General features: G+C 33.7%; 1 protein-coding gene across 7 annotated transcripts in view; it reads left to right on the top strand.

Annotated features, from left to right (window-relative positions):
* The window catches only part of HTR1F (5-hydroxytryptamine receptor 1F), a 263,146-nt gene that overhangs the window by 14,171 nt on the left and 233,251 nt on the right, over positions 1-15,724 (top strand). For all 7 annotated transcript variants that reach the window (XR_004670617.2, XR_008624773.2, XR_008624772.2 and 4 more), the window contains exon 2: positions 15,242-15,358. The gene's annotated coding sequence lies outside the window, so the exon portion shown is untranslated. The remainder of the gene's footprint in view (positions 1-15,241; positions 15,359-15,724) is intronic.

The following is a 15,724-nucleotide window of genomic DNA, read 5'->3' on the forward strand; positions in this document are numbered from 1 at the left end:
TTTAGTTTAATATAGTCCAATTTTGTTTCTGTTGTCTATGCTTTTGAAGACTCAGCCATAATCTTTTCCTAAACCAATGTCCTGAAGTGTTTTCCCTGTTTTCTTCTAAGAGTTTTATTGTTTTGAATCTTACATTTAAGTCTTTAATCCACTTTGAGTTGATTTTTGTTTATGGTGAGAGATATGAATTTAGTTTCATTTTCTGTATACATTCGGTTTTCCTAGATCATTTATTGAAGAGACTCCCCAATGTATGTTCTTGGAACCCTCGTCAAAAATCAGTTGGCTGTAAATATGTAGATTTATTTCTGGGTTCTGTATTCGATTCCACTGGTCTCTGTGTCTGTTTTTGTACCAGTACCATGCGATCTTAGTTACCATAGCCTTGCAATATATTGAGTTTCAAGTAGCGTGGTGTCTCCAGTTTTGTCCTTTTTGCTCAGGATTGCTTTGGCTATTTGGGCCCTTTTAGTTTCCACACAAATTTTAGGATTATTTTTTCTATTTCTGTAAAAAATCTCATTGGTATTTTGATAGAGATTACATTGAATCTGTAGATCACAAGGGGCAGTATGGTCATTTGAAGGATATTAACTCTACTGATCCATGAGCATGGAGTATCTTTCCCTTCGTGTCGTTTTTAATTTATTTCAACAGTGTTTTGTAGTTTTTCTTTTAGAAATCTTTCATTTCCTTGTTACATTTATTCCTAGGTATTTTTTATTTTTGTAGCTATTGTAAATGGGATTGCCTTCTTGATTTATTAGTACATTAATTAGTTAGTACATTAATTAGCATATAGAAATGATTCTGATTTTTGTATGCTGACTTTGTATTCCGCAACTTCATTGAATTTATCAGGTCTAAGAGTTTTTTGGTTGAATCTTTAGTTTTTTTAATATATAAGATCATATCGTCAGCAAACAGGGACAATTTGACTTCTTTTCCAATTTGATTGCCTTTTATTTCTTTCTCTTGCCTGATTGCTCTGGCTAGGACTTCCAGTAATATACTAAATAGGAGTGGGGAAAGTTGTCATCCTCATCTTGTTCTAGTTATTAGGGGAAAGGCTTTCAGGCTTTCTTCATTCAGCATGGTGTTACCTGTGGGTTTATTACATTTGACCTTTATTATGTTGAAGTATGTTCCTCCTATGCCTAGTTTGTTGAGAATTTTTACCATGAAAGGATGATGAATTTTATTAAATGCTTCTTCCGTGTCTATTGAGATCATCATATGGTTTTTGTACTTCATTCTGTTGATGTGATGTATATTGTTTATTGATTTGCATGCCTTGAACCATTCTTGCATCACTGGGATAAATCCCATTTGATAGTGGTATATTATTTTTTTAATGTGCTGTTGGATTTGGTTTTCTAGTATTTTTTTGAGAATTTCTGTACCTATGTTCATCAGGTATATTGGCCTGTAGTTTTCTTTTGTTGTGCCCTTGTCTGGTTTTGGTATCAGGATAATGCTGGCATCATGGAATAAGTTAGGTAGAATTTTCTCCTCTCCAATTTTTTGGAATAGTTTGAGGAGAATTGGAGTTAGTTCTTTTTTGACAGTTTGATAGAATTTGGCAGTGAAACCATTAGGTCCTGTACTTCTGTTGTTGGGAGACTGTTTATTACTTATTAAATCTTATTATTTGTTATTGATCTGTTCAGATTCTTAATTTCTTCCTGATTCAATCTTGGTCAGTTGTATGAGTCCAGGAATTTATCTGTTTCCTCTAGGTTTTCTAATTTTTTAATGTATAGTTAGTTGTTCATAATTGTGCCTGATGATCCTTTGTGTATCTGTGATATCAGTTGTAATGTCTTTTTTTTCATATCTGATTTTGCTTGGGCCTTCTTTCTTTTATTTTTTGGTTAATCCATCAAGTGGTTTATTTATTTTGATTATCTTTACAAAACACAAACTTTTCATTTCATTTATCCTTTGCATTTTTTCATTTGCTTCTACTTTAATTCTGCTCTGATCTTTATTATTTCTTTCTTTCTACTTATTTGGGGTTTGATTTGTTCTTGCATTTCTAGTTCTTCAAAGTGCATTTTTAAATTGTCTATTTGAAATCTTTCTACTTTTTTATGTGGGCATTTATTCTATCAGCTTTGTTCTTAGCACTGCTTTTGCCATATCCCATAGATTTTGATATGCTGTGTTTGAATTTTTGTTTGTTTCTAGAATTGTTTTGATTTAACCGTAATTTCTTCCTTGACCCAGTGGTCTTTCAGGAGCATGTTGTTTAATTTGTATAGTTTACAGAGTTTCTCTTTTTATAGACTTCTAGTTTTATTGTAGTCTGAGAAAATATTTTATGTGGTTTCTATTTTTAAAAGTTCATTGAGACTTGTTTTGGTTCCTAACATATTATTACATTTCCTTTTGATTTTGGCTAGTTTACAGAAAAGTCACATATTTTTATTCATTTTCCTTTTATCCATTTAATTTACTTAATTCTTATATGAATAGATTTTTATTTGATTTTCTTGACTATTTAAAATAGTCAATATATCATCACATAGAAGATGGAGTTAAAAATAATAGAAAATATTTTGAATCTAAAAATTTTTCCTCAGCAATATTTTTTCTGCTTCATGTACTAAATAATAGCATATAATTATATTTAGAGAGATAGTCCATTTGAATTATTATAAATCACTCTTAATCATGCAAACCAAATAGTGTATCATTCAATTAAGCGTCCTTTTTCGACTCAAAAATTATTTTTAAGAAGCTATTTCAAACAGGAATATTTGGAGTTTTTGTGTTTAAATATTTTCAGTTGATGCATAGTTTTAATATTACATTTTGTCTAGAAAATGTAGCTAGCATGATTTCTAATTGACAAACTTAACTAAGCTTTTCTTTTTTGATTTACATGCATTTAATTTGAGATAAGTTCCACTGTACATTTGACAAACAGCAAATTACATACTGGATACTACACTAATAATACAGCATTATATTCAGCATTCCATATTCTTATGTTATTGTATCTGATTGCTAGAGATGCACTAAAGTCTCCCTCTATAATCACATTTGTCTATCTTCCATTGGACTTAACCATCTTATGCTTATTTGTATGTTATGGTGTTTGATTTGGGGGCACTTAAAAACATATGATTGTCCAATCTTTCTATGTGAAATTTATTTTATTTTATTAAATTCATCTTGTCTAATGTTAGCCTTATTATTTTTCCTTTCTTTAAGTTTGCCTAAAGTTTGTGGGCCTGAGTCATTTTATTGAATTTTTCTTAAAAGCAAAATATTATTAAATTGTTTTTACCCAATCTGGATACACAATCTGGTTATTTTTTTTCCTTTCAGTAGATGAACTCACCTTATTTTTTAATTAGCTACCATAAATATCAGGTTCCATTTTACCTGATCAAACAAGTTTCAGTGTTTTATTTTTTCTTTTGTCATTCCTTTCTCTTTTGTCATTGTCTTTTTTATTGACAAATAATTTCTTGATTTATTTCTTCTTTTGGAGAAAATATATGTTTATTCAATTTAAACTTATAGCCAAATGGAGTTTATATGGATTCTGCTAGAAACTGATGTAGGTCATGCTTTGAATTCCTTATCCTTTCCAGATCTTATAGCCTGACAGGAAGTGGAAGGAACAAACAGTCCCAAAAGAAACTTCCTTCATCGGAAATGTCATTGTTCATTCCATTTGATGTTGCTGTCTTTACTATAATAAACTTTAGCAGTGCCTAATTTTATGCTTGGCCAAATCACACATTTCTGGATGTCGGCGTTTTTCCCAAGGTTCCAAGCAGACAGTAGGCCTAGAAATGACTTCCATTTCTCCCCATACTTTCTTTTGATGCCTTTCTTTGACCCATTCACTCAGGATGTGGCAGACTGAATCAGCCAGCATTATCTTTATTTGCCTTCTAGATAGATAGCTTTTTTGAAGGAGGTGAAATTTAATATTGTTATATTTCCATCCTCTGTGGCTTCCATCAAACTGAATCACACTATTTCAATGGAAATTCCTGAAACTTTGGCCAGGAAGATGTTGGTATCACTAGTCATTTTCTAAAAATGGCTCAGTTGTTTCCTCTTTTACTGGTGTATAAATTATTTCAATATGAACTCAGGTAGATGAGGAACTACATGCAATCTTGAAAATATGTATGTTCCCCAACTTGTGGCTTTGACACAGTTTATATTTCATGTGAAGAAGAAACCACAGTTACTTTGCACAGGAGTTAATTTTAAGAAGCATCTGACCAGTATGTGTATACACTGACATGGAACTCATCTGAGATAGATCTTATATCAGCTCATATAAGCTTAGAATATTAAAACTTCCTATTGCTATCCCCCAGATAACTTGACTTTGTTTTTATATGCCAATAGGCCATATAGTAAGTACTAGTAAGTAATCCTGATTTCAGATACTTTATTAATTTGTTTCTTCCCTTAGTTCAGAAAGGCTCTTTAATTCATACTTCTTGGATTCTCATATAGGAAACACTTAAAATTATATATGAACCATAGTGGCAAAATTGGAGATTCTCCAATAGTCTGGCTCACTAGTTCCTCTGAATGATTTACCATAGATCTGCCCTTGCAGTTCATTTATTTCCAGGTCATTCAGTGGAATTCTATTGTTAAAAAAAAAAAGCCTTCCTACAGACAAACACTCAAACTACTTCAATGTGATAGTTCCTGGCAAGACTGCACATTGAAATTGCAATTTTAAAAAAGAGCAAAGAAGATCTAGGAGTAAATAGGGAAAAAGTCGAAATTAATGGGCTTTATTTTTAATAGTGGGAAGTCTTTGAAACATAAAGGATATGACAATGATTTCTCAAATGTCAATAGATGAAACAGCCCTGAAATGTATATAATAGGAAAAGAAAAGTATTAATGTTAAAATTATGGAAAGATGTTTTTAAAGATTCCAAATGAAAGTGTTTTGACTAGTGGTGTTCTGGTAAATGTTTGAAAAAACAGCTTGAGGAGAAAGAGGAAAAGCCCTGATTCATGAAGTTTGCCAATTTCCATAGTGTAAATATTCCCAACATGATCAATTTCAAGCTATCTTCATGAAGTCACTGAACACAGAGTCAGGAAGAAATGTGCCCAGTGATTCTCATGAGCCATTGAAAGTCATCTCCAAACGATATGGTTTGGCTCTGTTGCCCTACTCAAATCTCATCTTGAATTGTAATGCCCATGTGTGGAGAGAGGGAGGTGTTTGGATCATGGGGGTAGTTTCCCCCATGTTGTTCTCATGATAGTGAGTGAGTGCTGATGAGATCTGATGGCTTTATAAGTATTTGATAGTTCATCTTTCATATGCACTCTCACCTGCCACCATGTAAGAAATGCTTGCTTCCCCTTCTGCCATGATTGTACGTTTCCTGAGGCCTCCCAGCCATGCAGAACTGTGAGTCAATTAAACCTATAAATTACCCAGTCTTGGGCAGTCCTTTATAGCAATATGAAAATGGACTAATACAGTTAATTAGTACAAAGAGTGGGGTACTGCTAGAAAGATACAGAAAATATGGAAGCAACTTTGGAACTGGGTAATGGGCAGAGGTTGATAGAGTTTGGAGGGCTCAGAAGACAGGAAGATGAGGGGAAAATTCGATCGTCCTAGGGTTATTTAATGGTTTTGACTAACATGCTGATAGTGATATGGACAATGAAGTCCAGGCTGAGGTGGTCTGAGATGAAGATGAGGAACTTCTTGGGAAGTGGAGCAAAGGTCACGCTTACTATGCTTTAGCAAAGAGACTAGTGGAATTTTGCCCCTTGCCCTCGGGATCTGTGGGACTTTGAATTTGAGAGAGAGGATCTGAAATAGGAACTTATGTTTAAAAGGGAAGCAGAGCATAAACGTTTGGAAAATTTGCAGCCTGGTGATGCAATAGAAAAGAAAAACCCATTTTCTGAGAATAAATTCAACCTGCTGCAGAAATTTGCATAAGTAATGAGGAGCTGAATGTTAATCAGCAAGACAATGGGGAAAATATCTCCATGTCAGAGGTCTTGGTGGCAGCCCCTACAATCACAGGTCTAGAAACCTAGGAGGGAAAAATGGTTTCTTGGGCCTGGCCCAGGGCCACTCTGCTCTTTGCAGACTCAGGACTTGGTGTCCTGTGTCCCAATTGCTTCAGAGGGTGCAAGCCCCAAGCCTTGGTGGCTTCTACATGGTGCTGGGTCTGCATGTGCAGAGTCAAGAATTGAGGTTTGGGAACCTCCACCTATATTTCAGAGGATTTATAGCAATGCCTGGTTGTCCAGGCAGAAGTCTGCTGCAGGGATAGGGCCCTCATGGGGAATCTTTGCTAGGGCAATGTAGAAGGGAAATGTGGGGTCAGAGCCCCCACACAGAGTCCCCATTGATCACTGCCTAGTGAAGTTGTGAGAAGAGGGTCACCATCCTGCAGACCCCAAAATGGTAGATCTACTAACAACTTGCACTGTGTGCCTGGAAAAGCCACAGATATTCAATATCAGCCTGTGAAAGAGCTACCTAAGGCTGTGGAAGCCCATCCCTTGCATCAGCGTGCCCTGTATTTGAGACATGGAGTCAAAAGACATTATTTTGGAGCTTTAAGATTTAATGACTGCCCTACTGGATTTTGGACTTTTATGGGGCCTGTAGGCCCTTTGTTTTGGCCAATTTCACCATTTGGAATGGGAGCATTTATCCAATGCCTGTATCCCCATTATATCTTGAAAGTAACTAACTTGCTTTTGATTTTACAAGTTCATAGGTAGAAGAGACTTGCCTTGTCTCAGGTGAGACTTTGGACTGTGGACTTGTGAGTTAATGCTGAAATGAGTTAAGACTTTGGGGGACCGTTGGGAAGGCATGATTGGTTTTGAACTGTGAAAAGACATGAGATTTGGGAAGGGCCAGGGGCAGAATGATATTGTTTGGCTCTGTGTCCCCACTCAAATCTCATCTCAAATTGTAATCTCCACATGTCGAGAGGGACCAGTAATACTCACATGTCGAGAAAGGGAGGTGATTGGATTATGGGGGTCGTTCCCCCATGCTGTTCACATGATAGTGAGTTCTTATCAGATCTGATGGTTTTATACGTGTTTGACAGTTCCTCCTTCATATGCTCTCTCGCCTGTCACCATATAGGATATACCTGCTTCCCCTTCTGCCACGATTTTAAGTTTCCTGAGGCCTCCCCAGCCATGTGGAACTATGAATCAATTAAACCTCTTTTTTTTTCTTTTTAACAAATTACCCAGTCTTGTGCAGATTTTTACAGCAGCGCTAAACAGACTAAAACACCAGAAGCCATTGGGATAATCTTTTTAGCATTTTTAAAAGTGGTTACTAGGCTATATAAGGCTGTATAAGACCTAACTGGTAAAGGTAAAGGGTGCCTTGTGCCGGGTGGTATGCACTTTCACATTTAAAGTAACGAATGACGCAATATGGTAAAATTGAAAATGACTGAGACCATAAAATCAAAAACTCACAGATTTGAATCCCAGCATCATAACCTAGTGTATGATTTTAACAAAATTACCTAATCTGTCTTAATTTATTTCATTTATTTATTTTTAATGGACAAAAATTGTATATATATATGGTGTGGAACATGAAATATGTATACATTATGGAATGGCTACATCAAGCTAATTAACATATGTATTACCTCATATAATATTCATTTGTGTTAAGAACTCTTAAAATCTCTCTTAGCAATTTTCAAGTATAGAATACATTGTTATTATCTATTGTCACCATGTTATACAATAGAGCTCTTGAACTTATTCCTCTTATCCAACTCATATTTTTGTAATCTATGACCAACTATCATTCTCCAGCCCCTGGTAACCAACATTCTACTCTGCTCCTTTGAGTTCAATCTTTTTAGATTCCAAATATTAAGACTTCAATTATCCATCTGTAAAATTCTGCAAAATTGGAACTATTCAGCAAACATCTTAAAATGATTAAAAGACAATAAAGATAATAAACATGAATGTATGTGGTATATAAATAGATTAGGAATTATTATTTTTCTTCCAGCTTCTATACTACTTGTTTCCTTCTAGCTGTCCTTACTCAATAGAAAATACTAAATTGAAGTCAGAATATGAATTATAATTAGTAAGGGAATGATATGGCTCTAGTTGTTAATATACCTACATAGCTACTTGAAAATTACTCTTATATAGGAGGGAGAGTTCATGAGAAATGCAGGCACCAAAGGAGGAAGTCAGTACCAACATTCATTTTCCTTTCCATCTTTGACAAAATTTAAAAAGCTATGGGCAATGACACATGGATAATCTTCAGGACTCAATTTTGTCACTTATTATTTTGTAGCCTCTATGGTTCAGGAAAAGGAAGTCAAGGAATGTGGAAGGGGTATTGAGTGGACCAACCTATGGTATTTGCTACAAAAATACAATTCTGTAAAAGGCAGGAATGATGTGTCATGGGAATTCATGAAAGAAAATAATTTTGGGCTATAATAAACAGGGGTAATTTAAAACCCTGACATTAAAAATAGTGTCTGCAGTGTTTTAATGGATGAATATGGTCAGATTTAGAACATTGTGGGTGAATCAAATATATATATATATGAACTGATACAGAAGTAGAAAAGATTAATGTTTAATTAAAAGGTAAGCAACTTAATATATTCCAAATGCAAAGTAAGCTTATGGTAGTATCAGGAAGTGTACTAGCTTGGTACTAGGTTAGCAAATGAGCCTATGGATTTGTCTTTTATTTCCTATGTAATTACCATATTTGAAGATGCATACACTGTATTGACGGCTTTATTTATGTTTTTATTTAATTCCCAAATGATACTAAAAAAAAAGCATCATGACATTTTTATAGAAGAGGGAACTGATGACCAGTTTACCTTGATGATCTAAGATTATACAATTTATCATTCAAGAAACATTGAAAGTTTTTGACAAGGGAAGTAACATGATGGAAAGTGTAAGTTCCTGCAGTTATTTGACATTAGCAAATTAAAATTCCTGCCTTACTTTACACTGAAGGCAAATTTAGAAGCTCTTGATTACTATAGATGCCAACAGCTTATTCTTCATATAGCATATGGTAATGTCTTAGTAGCATTCCTTCTAAAAACAAAAGTGACACCCAGCTCCCAGCATTTCACTCATCTCCCTCTTTGCAGCATATCAGTGAAGGGGCTTTTGCCTTTTCTGGTATATAAAACAAAAGTTATCTAGGCAATTATTCAATGCAAGTTTTCATTGAGGGATAAATTAATCCATCTATTCTCATGAAATGCACTAGTTTAGATTCATTTTCCAGTTTCATTTGCAGAGAAGTGAACCTTGAGCAAATTTGAAACATGGCAGGAAAATGTGATTAAGGAAAGAACTAAGTTTCCAAACACAATTCTATGCAAGAAGAGGGGCTTAATTGAGCGGCTAAATATCACTCTCTTCGGAGTGTTCTTACTGAAATCTTCAGTAACCTCCAAATTGATAAATCCACAAAACAATCTTCAGCCCTCATCCTGTCTTATCACTTGGCAGCATTTGACCATGACTTACAGAAACTATTTCTTGAAATATTTTTAATTAGTTTCTATAGCAATGCTCTCCTGACTTTTTTTACATTTTAAGCATTCTTTCTGTGTTTTATAGGATTTGTTAGTTTGTTTGTTTTTTGTTTTGGTAGTACTTGGTGGTCAACCGGAAGTGGCAAAAAGCAAATGGATAAAAGAGTAAAAAATCAAATATTCTTAACCTGATGTAAACATTCTTTACAATCTAGCCCCATGTGCATTTCCAACTTTACCTCTAGACCAGATTAATTTACCATTCTGATTTTCTCAACTCAGAAGTACTTAACAATCACATTCTCATTAAAATCTACCTAGAATGTCTGTAGAAATTGCTATTTAATTTACTGGGATTTTACAGCTCTTATTTGTATAAATTTGTAATTGAACTTACTATATGTACGTATAGTTTATGTCTAAAAAATATCTCCCCCACCTTCAGTCTGAATGAGCATAGAACATGCCTTTAATCCTTCTGTATGTAGTGACTAGTGACTAAAATAAGGTTAACAGAATCAGTAAATGCATGTTTAACTAGCAAATGAAAGTTCAATGAACTAATAATACCTGATTTTCTTATTAGTAATACCATCTTGGTCAAGTCTCTAAACTTCTTTGTGTTTTTGTTTACTTACCTGAAAAATTGATATAGTAATTATGGCCCCCCACTTTAAAATCTCAGAATATTTTGGTATCAAAATAAGAATACTGGTTACAAAGGTATTTATAAATGTAAGGTATTATGTATAGAAAAACAGACCAATTTGAATGTTATGAGCTTATAGTTTTACTAAAGTTTCAGATAGCCACACATGCACGTGTGAGTGCACACACAAGATATCCCACAAATAAAATGAAATGTTACTGGATTTCCTATCTTTATTAATTCTTGTATTTATCAATGTGTGGAAAAAGTATCAACTTTGCTGATTTGGTAGCCCCACACTTGAATGCTATCATGGGGAGACAGATACTCCGTTTGGCAATGCATTTTAAACCATCTTAGTTGACATCATTATTGTTTTCTTAGATTTTAAATTCTTGAAAGATGATAAGTACATCTCTATATAGTGTGCAATATATCATTATACAAAAACAGTCAATACCATGCATCTTTGATAGTGATAATAACTTTCTGAATGGTAATAAACATGATCAGAAGCAATACAAAGTTGATATTCAATTAGAAAAGTCAGGCAACAGTTCTTAACATCCCCATTGCAAAATTCCTACATAGAATGGTATGCATTTTAGCTAGCAAAACATTAAAACAGTCGGGAATACTACACTTGTTGCATTACCGAGTGCTCTGGCATTTTGTCGTTGTTTTGAATATGAACTAACCAACACTTTTGGCAATACTGCAAACTTAAATTTTACAAATGAGATGCATAGCTGAAATGTGACTTTATTGCTGTTGTGAGCAATCTTTTAGATGCCTTTACTCCAAGTGACATAAAGGAAGTTTAAATTTAAGAAGTTAAAGTAGACAAATGGTAAGACTACTGAGATGATGTAACTGTATGGCAAAGTTTTCATCATTTATTGGTTTGCCGATGCCACCTCAGTACTATTGCTCATGTTACTGACGAAATTATGCTATATAAAGCACAGCTCTATCAAATTCAGGAGAGTCAGTAGAAAAATATTTTTCATCAAAGATGGAATTGACAAGTACAAATTCTGTGGAAACTGATAACCTTCAGAAATGGTACTCTACAATTTTAAGATTTAATAAAAATAAGAGTTATTGTAATTTATCCTTGGTTGTTTTAATGAATTATACAAACAGTTTAACTTTGGGGATTCTGCACATACTATTTGCATCTTGTTGAAGAAGCTCTCAGCAAAGAGACTTTGGCTAAGATGTAAAGCAGCCCTCAGAATGAATCATACAACCTGCAAAGAGCTGTGCTAAATACATCCATATATATGACAAAAGCTTCAAGTTTTTTCTAGCATTTACATTATTGATACAAATCAACATAGAGACCAGAGAGTTTTAAAAATAATAGGTGCACAAGGGAATGGGCATAAAGGAAGGGTGACAGTGGAGCAGCTTCAGGCCCACTGTTTGGCACAGCAGGGTTGCATATTTCCTATGTCAATTGAAAAACCTAAAACATACCTCTATTTAAGCCATCCTGCCAAGTACTGCACCAAGAAAGCTACTTGCAAAGTGAGGCATCTCCAGCAGCAGAAAAATCTGGGGAGCAGTAGAAATGATGGAAGATGATGGCTCAAACCGAAATGTCATCCTAGGTGTGCACTTGATCCACAAGAGACCTGCAGTCCTGCCATGCCAAACAGTAGGTGGATAGGCTCCTCCACTGCCCCTCTCTTCTCAGACCCCTGTCCTCTATTTCCTTAGCCTTGCTTCTCTCAAATTATGCTTTCCCCTGTTTACCCATCCACAGGTATATCTTATCAAGTCTAGAGGCCAAACCCTTGTCCAATGGGAAAGAAGCGTAGAGCACAAAATTTATGAAGGCACTCACTCAGGGTTGGGCAAGTGCTTCTTTAACTTTGCACCCTAGACCCCTCATTTGCCTCATCCTAGTCCCAGGTGTTGGAAGTAGAGTATGGTATAGCTGGGTAACTTAGAATCTACTCCTTAAGCTCTGCAGGAATTTGACCATCCTCAACAACTAGCACCTTATTGCTGGTTTAATAAACGTATATTGCATACCTGTTCCCCTCTGTCTTCAGCTTTGGCCTAAAATTCCAGGAAATAGAAAAAATACCCTGCAATATCCTATTATATACAGAACAACAGAGAAAGCTTACTCCCAGTTTTTCACTGTGAAACACAGTTCAGTGACTTATCTCATGTGCACACTGTTTTACTTCATTTAAATTATCTCTGCATGTTTAGTATCAGCAGTAAGATTACTGATCAAATTATCAGTAATTTGGGGGGATGCATTGGATACTGCCAAGGTTCTATTTAAAATAATTTTACCAATTGTCACTATGAATTTTCATGGTTGTTTTCATTTCCCCACAACCAGACACACATATAGGCATTTGTGTTTTTGGTATACAAATCTCATTGTTATACAATAAGATTTTTTTTTTTTGCTTAACTTTGAATATTTTACATATTTATACTGGTTGTTTATCAGTAATTTAATTACTGATCAAATTATCAGTAATTTGGGGGGATGCATTGGATACTGCCAAGGTTCTATTTAAAATAATTTTACCAATTGTCACTATGAATTTTCATGGTTGTTTTCATTTCCCCACAACCAGACACACATATAGGCATTTGTGTTTTTGGTATACAAATCTCATTGTTATACAATAAGATTTTTTTTTTTTTTGCTTAACTTTGAATATTTTACATATTTATACTGGTTGTTTTATCTGTAGACTTATTTTTAGAGGGCAGTTTTATTTTTCATCTAGTTTTCATGTTTGAATCTTCTGGGATCCTGGAAGAATACTAGTAAATTATCTCATGTTAACTAAATTCTCAGTTTTATTTTCTCTCTTGCCTTTTTTTTAAAAAGTCTTTGGATATCATCATTATGCTATGCCTTTTTAAAAAATAATTTTTCTGCTTATTTTCCACATTCATACATATGCTGAAATTCAGCAAGTTGTATAAAGAATTGAAATTGGAATATGTGAATTATTTATTAATGAACAAACTTTATAACTGACCAGTATCTCCATCATGCCAATATATAAGGTTATAAAGGTTTAAAATGCATATAAGATAAAAGAATATTAGCTAATAGAAGCAAAAATATTTTTATATATTATAAATTTCCCAAAATGAGACTCAATATTAATTAGTTTTTCAACCAAAAATTTATGATTACTGTTGACAAACTACAAACTCTTTAAGTACAATGAGAAAAAAGTTAAATAGTAAATGAGAACAATTTAACTCTTAAAATTATTGGGCCTGTTTTCAAGGTTATTACAATGCTATATATAAGTTAATTCTTAATTTTAATATTCTGCTTTTTATATTTCTGTGTAGATATGTGAATTCCTTTTGGAGGAATAGAAACACTTTAATCCAACTTCAAAAGATAATAATAATGAACAAGTCTAAATCCTAAAACATGATGAGCAAAGATAAAAGAACAGATATGAGTAAAGATTCCAATAACTTGGTTTCCTGGAATCATGACCCATTTTAACATGATTTATGCCCAATATGACATCAAGATGTCAAGAAATATGAAACAGGATAGTTACATACCATCAAAGATGTAATTAGTCGTTTGGATATATGCTAAAAAGTTTTAGAATAATTATTCAATAGCACTTCATAAAATATCTTCACATTCTTTAAATTTAAAAGGTAAATTGTAATAAATTTGAGAGTTGATATGCTCTCAAATACTTGAGAGTATATATTAAAATTAATTAAATAAATTTATTATGATTAGCATTACCAGTTTTCTTTCTTAATGGGGAAGGAATAAACATAAAATAAAGTGGCTAAGATTTACAGATTCATGTAACAATGGCATTTATAACCTTATTTATGTTTTGTTAAGTTCTGCATGACTATTAACTCAGGTAAATCAAATTAAAATTTATCTTGAGTGGTACTAAATATGACTAAATCAAAAGTCAGTCAGTAAGTATTCTTGAATATGTCAAATCAACTATCTTTCAACTGAAGGTAATAATTGATTTTCTCACTGATTTGGACAACAAATAATAGAATTGCCAATGAATAAACCAACCCTTTGGTAATATTTGATATTTCATACGAGTTGTGCTTTATTCAAGATTTTACTTCTACCTAAAAATACTAAATAATGAATGATGTATATTTTTGGTGCACAGAGATTGTTTAAATTAAATTAAATACGTTGTTTAGATTCTAAGATCCATAAGTTTTTCTGCACTGTTTTTTAATTGAAAGCCCCTGTAAAGAATTTCAGAAACCCATAAGTTACATTTTTGTGTGAATCTTTTATTTTCCAAAGTACTTCCAAGTACCTTATCTGCATTGACACTCATATCTACTCTATGAAATAGAAAAGGCCAGCGTCATCTGTTTGCTTTTGTTTTTGTCTTCTCATGAGAAACTGAGCCTATCTTATACATCCAGTCTTCACCTTATGATACCCTACTTTTAATCCCACAAAGCATAGAAAGTAGCATGCCATTAGCTTATTTTATATTAAAATGTTCATGATGTTGATATTGTGATGACCCTTACCTTCTAGATATATTTCCATCATCCCTCAAATCCCAAAATATTAGGGATTGACTTTTTAGTTATTTGATAACACTGTTCATGCTCCCTGGTGTCGGGGATGATAGTGTCATAAGGAGCTTGTCAGCGAAACCACTGTCCCAAATGTCATAGTTAAGTTTAATTCCAATTATCTAATTTATTCTCTAATCAAATATCTAGTAGATAGTAATAAACGTTAATTACAAAAGGAATAAGCCAAATATTCCCCTTTAGTATGCATTTTATAATGCAGCTATTACAGCTGATCTTCATCTCCCCTCAAAAAAGACGTTTTTTCTTTTATTGACTTCTAAACCGGATATTTTATTTCAAAAGTGGTTAGTGGTCAGAGAGGGGAAAAGAAAGGTAACAATTGTTTGAGCAGATCAGCCAGGGTATATTATGGCTGGGAAAATTTCAGGAGAAGAGAAAAGAAATGATTTGTTTTATTCTTTGCTTTTTTAAGGAGGAGTTTGGGAGAGAATGAATTGGACTGTGAACCTTTCATGAACTTCTCAAAAGAACAGGAACATGAGGAGACGAAATGGTGATGAAAACCCACAATTCAATCTACCACAGTATGGTAAGCATTCCCAGCTTTAAACCATGAAGAAAAATAAATTGACAATTAGTGAAAAAAAAATGTGGTAAATCAAAGAACGTAATGCAAAATGGACACTGGAGGGATGAAAATCCATATGACTCCTGCTTCCAGGAAAGGCCAGAGCCACTGATCATTGGTTCACTAATGGCCAATAGTGTTTCAAGGTGAAAGGAAGGATGGGTCCAGGAGCCTATTGGAGGAAAATAGGGTGGAGACTTGGAGATGGTGTTAAGAGAACATTTGGGTGAGTGAACATAAATCAAAGAAAAACTAAATTAAGAAAAATGCTTATAGAAAATGAAAGGTAGACATAAAATACTAAATCAGATAAAAACCTGCAGATTT

The sequence above is a fragment of the Pan paniscus genome, chromosome 2 (genome assembly GCF_029289425.2).
Source record: "Pan paniscus chromosome 2, NHGRI_mPanPan1-v2.0_pri, whole genome shotgun sequence".
Lineage (NCBI taxonomy): Eukaryota > Metazoa > Chordata > Mammalia > Primates > Hominidae > Pan > Pan paniscus.